General features: G+C 52.9%; 1 protein-coding gene across 7 annotated transcripts in view; it reads left to right on the top strand.

Moving 5' to 3' along the window:
- The first annotated feature begins 4669 nt into the window (after positions 1-4669).
- Positions 4670-9517, top strand: part of RIMS3 (regulating synaptic membrane exocytosis 3) — a 34229-nt gene continuing 29381 nt past the window's right edge. For 6 of the 7 annotated variants that reach the window (XM_079917367.1, XM_079917363.1, XM_079917365.1 and 3 more), the window contains exon 1: positions 4670-4961. The gene's annotated coding sequence lies outside the window, so the exon portion shown is untranslated. Of the gene's footprint in view, positions 4962-8355; positions 8449-9517 lie in introns of all 7 variants that reach the window. The other variant, XM_079917362.1, reaches the window with a different exon arrangement.

Genomic DNA, 9517 nt, shown 5'->3' with positions numbered 1-9517 from the left:
AGCATTTGGCTCATAGTAGCTGCTCAGTAAAAGAAAGTCAGATGAAAGAATAACAGACAGCCTCCAAGGAGCAGGTGTCAAGTTTGTCAGGCCACGTGGATTTTTCCTCTTTGTCTCTGGGATCCTACCAACCTCAACACTTGGAATCCTACACATGTTCTTCTACCAGGAGAAACCTTAAAAATCATCTAGCTATCTTCTTCCTCCTACCTTTTCCAGACGGGTTGATTGTTGTCCCATTTTCATGTATTTGCCAACAATTTCTTTCTTTTTTTTTTAAATAAATTTACTTATTTATTTTAATTTATTTTTGGCTGAGTTGGGTCTTTGTTGCTGCACGCGTGCTTTCTCTGTTTGCAGCGAGCGGGGGCTACTCTTCGTTGCAGCGTGCGGCCTTCTCATTGCGGTGGCTTCTCTTGTTGTGGAGCACAGCCTCAAGGCGTGCGGGCTCAGTAGTTGTGGCACACGGGCTTAGTTGCTCCGCAGCATGTGGGATCTTCCCAGACCAGGGCTTGAACCTGTGTTCCCTGCATTGGCAGGCGGATTTCTAACCACTGCGCCGCCAGGGAAGTCTGACAATTTTAATCTTATGTCTCCACCCACAATTTCTCCTCTGAACTCCAGACCTAATCAGCTCCTTCTGCAGCCCCTCATCTGGATGCCCCACCGTACCTGAATCTGAACATGTCCAGCATCTCCCCCACCTGGTCCTCCTCTGGGCTCCCCTGATCTGGTGAAGAACATCACCCATGCTTCCTGCTATGGGATTAACTGAGTTACTATGTATAAAGTCCTTAGAACAGGTCCTAGGACATAATACATTGTCCATAAGTGTTAATTATAATAATAATAGTAATAGTTACAGGATACTGAATACAGCTCCATATGCTATATAGTAGGACCTTGTTGTTAATCCATTCTATATATAAAGTGAAAGGGTTTTCAGTAGGCGAGGGAATGTGGTCAGAATTGCTTTATAAGGATTTCTCTTATGTGAAAGTTTGGAGGTGGTGAGACCTAGTCACAGCCAGCAGCTGGATTCAGGAGTGAGGAAGGCCATCTGGAGGGGGGGAGTGGCCACAGGGATGGAGAGCAGACAGTGAACCTGGAGAGTATTTAAGAGGTAGATTGGGCAGGCCCTGATAATTAACTGGATGGAGGTGAGGATAACGGAGGAGTTAAGAGTGACTCCCAGGTTTCTGGGTTAGGCAACTGGTACCTTGACCCCAGGTGGGGAGCATCTGGGAGGAACGAGGCAGGCTGGGTTGGCAGAGCAGGTGGTCCCTAGACCAAGTCAACAGAAACATGGAAAAGTTCTCAAAATCTTTGTGCCCTAACTCCTCTGAACCCAAACTCTAGCTTGGTCCTGTGTACTTGTCCAGCCTCATCCCCAGCTACCCCAGACTCAGGGCACATAAACCACTGCTCCTCCCCAAAGCTCCACTCTTCCTTCTTGCAGTGGGCTTGTAAGTTCTACCCCACTCCTTCCCCCTCCCTCAAACTCCACAGCTTCAAGGACATCTCTGGGATCCCTGCCCTCTCCCCCCACCCCTACCAGGATTAACATGTTCTCTGCTGTTTCCGGGATTCACTGAATCAGAACTATTTCTCTGCCTGTCTCTCCTAATGGCTGTTTTTCTCAATTCTGAATTGCCGGCACCTGGGATGAGGCCTGATCAAGGTTAACTTCAAAAAAACTTTGTTTTATTGAATTCGCCAAGAACCTGGCTTTCTTGCATTAAAAGTGGGGCGAGGAGTCGGACCTTGAATCCCTACGCCACCACTTAGAGACTGGGCAAGTTACTTCTGTCAAATCCTGTTTCCTCATCTGTCAAATGATAATACAGTGGCCCCACCTAGAAGAGTTGTTTTAAGGGTCAATGGAAATATTCTATTTTATGTGTTTCGCACAATGCCTAGAACACTGTTAGCTTCCTCAAAAATTTAACCCTTATTTATATTAAGAAAAATATTCCCGCCTTAACTCTGGGACGCTGCATGAACTGAACCGAGGATTGCAGTTCCCAGTATGGCCACAGGAGCGAAGTGGTGAGCAGCCTCGGCGCGGACTCTGGCTCCGTTTTGCTAAAGCACCTGCTGTGGACCCAGATGGCCCGGCTGGGATTTCCGGGGCTTCCCGGCCCCTGAACAGGTGGGCGCTGGCCAGGGTGTCGTGGGAGGAGCCTCTGCGATGTACTCGGCCTTGACTGTCACAGCCACGGCCGTCCCTTCCGCTCATGCCCTTCGCGGCTTGGGGGAGGGGCTGGCGGGCCAGAAAAAGCAAAAGTAGAGGGCAACTGCGATGTATCCCTTCCAGTTTGTCATTCAAGTCTTTCAAACTTGAGTATGATCACTTCTCTGTAGAAGTTTTTATAGTTTTATAGTTTTTATAGTCAAATTTATGATTTCCCTTTGGTATCCAGGTTTCATCAGGCTTAGAAAGTCTTTTCCATCCCCCAGATTGTGAAAACATTACTCAATGTTTTCGTCTTGTACATTATGGTGTTATAATTTAAATATGAGCTCCACCTGGAATTTATTCCCATGTAGGGTAAGGCCACAGCTTTCTCTTATTTTACCAAATAACTTGCTCGATATTCCACCCATTTGTTGTAAGTCCTATATTTCCCCTCATTTACCTGAAGTGCTATCTTTATCCTACACGGAATTCCCTTGCGTGGTTGTCCATTTCTGTACTCCATTTTGTTTCACTGATTCCTCTAGGTCTGCCTCAATACCATACTGCTTTAAATACATTGGCTTTATAATACGTTTTAATATCAGGTAAGGCGCAGGAATTCCCTGGTTGTCCAGTGGTTAGGACTCAGCACCTTCACTGCCAGGCCTGGGTTCAAACACTGTTTGGGGAAGTATGATCCCACAAGCCATGAGATGCAGCCAAAAAAAAAAAAAAAATATATATATATATACGTATATATGAATCAACCTCTACCCCTACCCCTAACCCCCTGACCAATCCTTCTGGAAGCTGTTATGGAGCTTTGGAACCCCTGAAATTATATGTGAAGTGTCGTCTGCACATTTCTCCAGAAGGAAAGTCCAAGTTTTCATCAGATGTGCAAGCGGAACCTGATTCCCAAGGCAGCCACTGGTTTACATGTCTCTGTGATGGGGTGCATGGGAGGAGCACAGAGCAATCTTGATTCCTCCCTTCTCTTCCAAATCTTCACAGGCTCTGCTCTCCTCATCCTTCACCTCCACCATTGTTCCACCTACTTCCCTGCCCTCCATCTTGTCCCCCTTCCCCAAATCTAATCCTCCTTGCTGCTCCAGAGCAACCGTTCTATATCACAGGCCTTAGTTGTAGGCCTGATGTAGTTTTGATGATAACAGAAGTTTAGTTAATAAGTGAATAAAATTGTGAGTCCCAGCTCCACCACTGGCCAGCTGTTGGGACCCAGCTTCAGGCTCACCACATTGTTGGGTCACAGTTTACCCTTCTCACAGACCAGGTGAGAAGGGATGAGATAGGGTGAGATAGGGTGAGGGGTATGTAGAAGGTACAGCTAGTTATCCCCAGGAGGGTCGCTTTTATTAAATAATCTCAATTATTTTCCTTTTCCCCCACACCTTTCCACTCCCCATTCACATTTTAATCTATGCCCTCAGCAGGGAGACTACTTGTTTTGCTTGCCTTCAGCAAACAATTAGGAAGGCAAACAGTAATAGTATTGTCCCCTCTGTAAATGAGTGAATTAAGAACACTGGAGCCCCAAAGTGGAATTGACCAGCTGAGCAAGGTTAAGTACAGAAAGATGGGGGCAGGCATAACTCTAGGAGAGACTTTATACAGCATCCTCCTCAAGTCCCAGTGCTCAGGGAACCCACTTGGAAGCTCCATTTAGGCACATGCTAGGTCCTAGAGCAGGGCTTCTCAGCCTTGGCATTAGCAACATTTGGGGGTGTCCTGTGCATTGAGGGATGTCTAGCAGCACCCTTCATCTCTTCTCACTAGATGCCAGTAGCAACCCCCAGTTGTGAAAACCTAAGATATCTCCAGACACTCTCAAATGTTGGGCCCGGGTGGGGGGCGGTGAATCACCCCAAGTTGGAAACCACTGTTCTAGGAGAAGAGGGGCGGTGAGGGGAGGGAGGTTAACATGGGTCTTAGGGCAAGACACTCTCTACTCCCGTACCCTCTGTCTGAAAGGAACACCGTAAAGTCTTTTTCTTCATAGCAGTCACTTGGGCAAGTCTTTTCTCCTCTCTGGGCTTCAGGTTTTCCATCTGTAAATGGATTTGATGTTTGTATGTCATTTCCCCCTTCTCTCACCATCTGACATTCCTGGATCTGGTCCAGGGTGTGACAGGGGTACCGCGGTGCCAGTGAGGTCCTGGGAGGTCCCCCAGAGCGAAGGAAGATGAGAAAGAACAGATAGATGTAGAGGTGGAGAGGGGGGCAAGCATGAGCAGGAGCGTTCTGGAGACCTGGAGAGGCTTCGGGCATCCTCTCCACCCCGCCCCTTCGAGGCCTTATTACCATAGGTCGCCCCCAACCAGGCAAACCCAGACTCTCCAGATTCCCTGAGGCCCCGCCCACCACCACAGGCCCTGCCCCACCGACCCCGCCCCTTCCAATGGCCCCTCCCCCGACCGAGACCCCGCCCCCATCAGACCCCGCCTCCTTCTTCGCCTCCCGCCAGCCGGGGCTTGGGCTTTGCACCCGGCGGTGGCTGAGAACCGTGGCGGCTGCGGAGCAGGCAGCGCAGGCGGGCGGAGCAGAGCTGCCCGGCCCGGTTGCGGGCGATGCCCCCGTGAGCCTCTCTCGCCGCCCCTCCCCGCCCCGCGCCCCTGCCCCTCGGAGGCCGCAGCGCGCCTGGGACCGGGCCGCGCCTTCCGCCGGGTCCGCGGGGCGGGGTCCCAGAGCACCTGCCCCGCCTTGCGGAGTCGCCTCGGCCAGCGGAGACCCCTCCGTGTCTGGACCCCGGCCCCACCTTCGGGTAAGTCAGTAGGCCTTGGTCGCCTGGGAGTGGACGTGGGGAGGGGGTTGCGGAGGTCTGGGGGACCACGGGGCGGGGGAGGGGTCTCTGGTCGTGAGGCGCCACGTAGGGATCTTAAGTGTGCAGGGTCTGGGGCGGCGGTTGCGGGGGCCCGGGGGCGGAGCACAGTGTGTGTGATGACTCTGGGGGGCTAAGGTATGAGAAGGGAACATGAGGTGTTTGGGGAAGCCCGGAAAATGGAGTAGAAGGCCCCAGAGTCTTGAGTTCTTTGCTGATGCTCGGAGCACCTGGGGCCCTGATCTTCAACAGCATTGTCTCCCATGGCATTTTTGGAAAGTGCTTAGAATCTCTCCTGGAAAGGGTGCTGGAAGGCAACCTCCCTTTCTCTCTCCTGCCTGTGCCCTGGTTGAGAAGCTGGCCACTCTTTCCTCCCAGTGAGGCACCATTGTGGTGCCCAGAGGACCCCTACCCCCCACCCTATGAAAGAAAAGGGGTGATGCCCATTCCAGCCCTAGGGTGGGGAGAGGGGGCTTCTGGGAAGCTGGGAAAGGTAGTTGGTCAATCAACGGTGGGAAATCCAGGGTTCAGGGAGGTTTGGCAAGACCCTTGGGGGGCAACTTGGGCACCCTCTCATGCAAGGGGAGGATGTTTTCACCTGCTGGCCCCCAGGCTGCCTGGACCCATGTCCACATCACCTTTTCTGGATAACCCATCCCTGAGGAGTGGGTTTCTTCCCAGTACCCTGGAAGGCCAGGGAAGGCCCATAGCTCTTGTGGTCCTGGATGGGGTGGGCAATGCCATACCAAGGCCAGAGAACAGAGGCACTGGCTGCACTGCCACCTGGGGGCTGTTTGGATGTGGCCCTTCGTGGGTGGGGAGCCTGGGTGAATATATCAGTGTCTAGCCCCAGCCCCAGGGGTGTTGTCTGGATGTAGAGAAGAAGGCTGCTGCCTCTTTGGTCCTGTCTTCTGCCTGTGATGACTTCTTCTGTCTGGGCTCCTTGAGTTTGGGGCCTGAAGTGGTGAGGAGAGGGCCTTTTTGGGCTAGGCCTGGTCACCAAGGGGTTAACTAGCCAGCCCCACAGTTTCTGCCAGCCACCAATTAGTCTGTAATCAGACAGCTGCCAACTGTCCCTAGGGGCATGTGGGCAGACTAATGGGGCATTCTCTGGTGGAGGTGAGGGGGTGGGGGAAGGGGTCTGTGAAACCTGTGCTCAATCCAAGCTTCGTGCCCTTCAGAGCTTGTTTAGGGCCCACAGACCCCTTCTCCGCCCTCTGTGCCAGCTGCTTGGCTTAGGGACCTCCAGCCATGGGGTTCGATACCTACCCAACCTTCTGCAGGTATGAAGTGCAGAGTCAGGCAAACTTGGCTTCAGACCCAGGCTCTGCCACTTTCTGGCGATGCACTATTGAGGAAATCGCTTCCCCTTTCTGAGCCTCCTTCGTGAAACAGACCCACCTTCTAGGTCAGCTGAGAGGAGTAAATGAAATGGTGGATTTGAGCTGCTTAGCACAGAGGCTGGCACTCAGGAGACCTCAGTAGGTAACTGCTGAACTCCTGAGCACCCCCTGTGCCAAGGACCTGACGGATGGGCAGGCAGGAGCCAGGGGCTGAGCATCCAGCAGGGACCAAGGTCCCATCCCTCGGGACATGCGGTCTCAGCGGGCCAGGCCTGAACTCTTCTCTCTCCCTCCCTCCTTGCTCACAGACACATCTGGTCTCTGCACATAATTGGGTTTTACTCTGCTGAGCCCAGGGCTGAGCTGCTACTTTCTGGGCTCACCCTGTTCCTAACCAGGTGATAAGCTCTGTGGGGTCTGTCAGGGGTCTGGGTGATGTCTGCAGCTGCAGCAGCAGCTGGCCCTTTAAGGAGGGAAGAAAACAATTATCCAGCCTGGGCATTGCATCAGCTGGAGCCTGGAGGGTCCCTGGGGAGGAGGGGGCAGGCTGGTGGTTGATTTCATTAGTGCCATGTGAGAACTCTCACCCAGGTCTGCCCCACTCCCAGGCTGCCGCCTTCTCCCCAGGGCGGCAGCCCAGCCCCATTGCCTCCCCTACCCCACCCCGGGGGCATCACCTTGGAGGACTCTGTGCACGCCCATGACACGTAGAGGGGGCTGTAGGGAAGTGTTTGTCACACTGGCCTTCTGCTGACTTGGGGTTGCAGGATATGCCTCCTGTAATGGCATTTTGCTGACCATGGGGGTGTCTCCGCCACTCGTATTTGTCTGACCTGGGAACTGTTTCTCCCCCACTGGCATTTTGTTGACCCTGGGGAGGGATGACTTCTACGTTGGCCTCTTACTGACGGTGGAGCTGTTTCCTGCACTGGTGTTTTGCTGACCCAACAAAGGAGCTGTGCTGCCTGGGCTGTGTGTGAACGGAGGCCACGGGTTAGAAACAGTTGTTCTCTGGTTGGAGGTGAGCTGCCTGGGAACAGTGAGTCACAGCGGCAGAGAGGGCTCCAGGTTCTTGGGCACCAGAGAGACCTGGGTTCAAGTCCCGCATCCTCCACCTCCACACTCTGTTATACTTCAGGTCTCAGACACCTCTGGAAAAATAGGAGTAATTTACACCCATACTGCCCCACCCCCATCTGGAAAGTGCTTGGCAGATTAAATGTCATAACTGGATGTACAGCACCCAGCCCAGGACTGGCAGGTGGAGGGTGCAAGCTGCGTGATGATTCTCTTCCCTTTGCAAGTTTGGGCTCCTCACACCTTGAGTTCAAGATGCCTGGACAAGAAAAGGAGGGTTGAGGAGGAGTGGAGAGAAGGGGAGAAAGAGTGCAAGGCCCTCCTGCCTCTGTTGCAGGATGATGTGCTCAGACACCTGATGTACTAAGCACTGTGTGTCAGGCAGCTCCTGCCTCCATGGAGCGGGCATTCTAGCTGGGAGACGGCCCAGAGCATGTGACATGTGTTGAAAGGAGAGATGCAGCGACGGTAGCGTGACAAGGCGTTGAGGAGGCAGAGAAGGAGGGAACCGGGTGTGCTAAGGCCTTGGTGATGGCGGGAACAGGACTGGTATGGTGGCGAGGGCAGGAGTCGGGGAGAGAGGGAAGAGGGGGGCAGGAGTCAGCACAGCCAGGCCAGATCTCCTGGTCTATCTAGCAGGATACTTTCAACTTGGGAATTATCCTGAAGCCGATGGCAGCCTCTGAAGGATTTGAAGCAGAAGCAGCAGGGGCTGATTTCCAGAGAGCGTGGGCTGGGGTCTGTGGCCCTCCAGCAGATCCTTCTCAGGAGTGACCTTTTGCCCTCTCGTCCCCCCTTCCCTGTGCCCAGGGAGCAGGTTGTTTATGTGACTCACCCCAGGAGGGAGGAGGCCAGTCCCAGTCCCTCCAGCTCCCTCTCTCTGGGTCTCGTTGATGAAATTTATCTCTTGGGCCCAGGTTCTCCCAACCTCTCTGGGGAGCCAGAGGACAAGAGGCAGGGCTTTGGCACCAGCCAGGCCTATATTCACATCCCAGCTCTGCGGTTCTGAGGTGGGTAACCTCTGGCAAGGCACACCTGTCTCTGCACTTCAGTATCCTCAACTATAAAAGGGGGTTGATGTTGTCTGTCCATGGGAAGGATAAAATGAAATTCCAGATAGAAATCACAAAACCCTATTGCAATGTCAGTTGGTATTTTAACTCTCTTGCCGGGCGGTTGACACCAACTTTGGGCCAGGCCCAGGCCTAGGGCTGACTGGGGGTGGAGGCAGGGCGAGATTCACCAGTCTGTGGTTGCACAGGGCAACCTGTGCTTAGAAGGACCCCACGCTTAATGTTTGACTGTCACCATCTTGAAATTCTTAATAATTTTGAACAAGGGATACTGCTTTGTCATTTAGCCCTGGGCCCTGCATATTATATGGCCCCACAAATTGGGTTGGAATAGGAAGAGGCAGGGAGCGACACAGACCTGCACATAGTCCCCAGATGGAGGAGGGGTAAGACGGAGGGCATGACTAACTGTCCCAAGGTGGGTGAGATGTTAATAATAGTAACATTTATTTAGTGCTTACTGTGTGCTAGGTTCTCTGCTAAGCACTTGACATATTCATCTTCAAACAGCCTTATGAGGTAGGTACGATTATTATTTCCTATTATTCATCTATATTATCGTATAGATGAAGAAAGTGAGATTCAGGTTCTCGGCCAAAGTCACACAGCCATCAAGTGCATCAAACCCAGGTTGTCAGATGGGAGAGCACGTGCCTGGACGAGGCATGTCCAGTCCTGGACATACCTGGACTTCACTAGGATGAGGCACCTCCTAAGCTGGGTGGGTCTGAAGGATAACTTGGAGTTTGCCAAGGAGGAAAGAGGTGTGTGGGGAAGGGAGGGCTGTCTCATCCCGGAAGTTCCTGTGCTCAGGAGTGATACTCGGCCAGGAGAGGTGGAGCCAAAGCCAGATGCTTCCCAGGGCTGAGAGAGGAAGCCTTTGGATTTCACGGTTCTGATATTCCAAGCTCAGAGCTTCCGGTCACTCTGTGCCCAGGCCCTGCTGCAACCACGATTCCTCAGAGCTGCCCTGTATTGCCCACTCTTCCCCCACTCCCAGGTAATC

Source organism: Stenella coeruleoalba (assembly GCF_951394435.1).
Source record: "Stenella coeruleoalba genome assembly, chromosome: 1".
NCBI lineage: Eukaryota > Metazoa > Chordata > Mammalia > Artiodactyla > Delphinidae > Stenella > Stenella coeruleoalba.
Note: the sequence above shows the minus strand (reverse complement) of the source record. Positions and strands in the feature narration are given on the sequence as shown.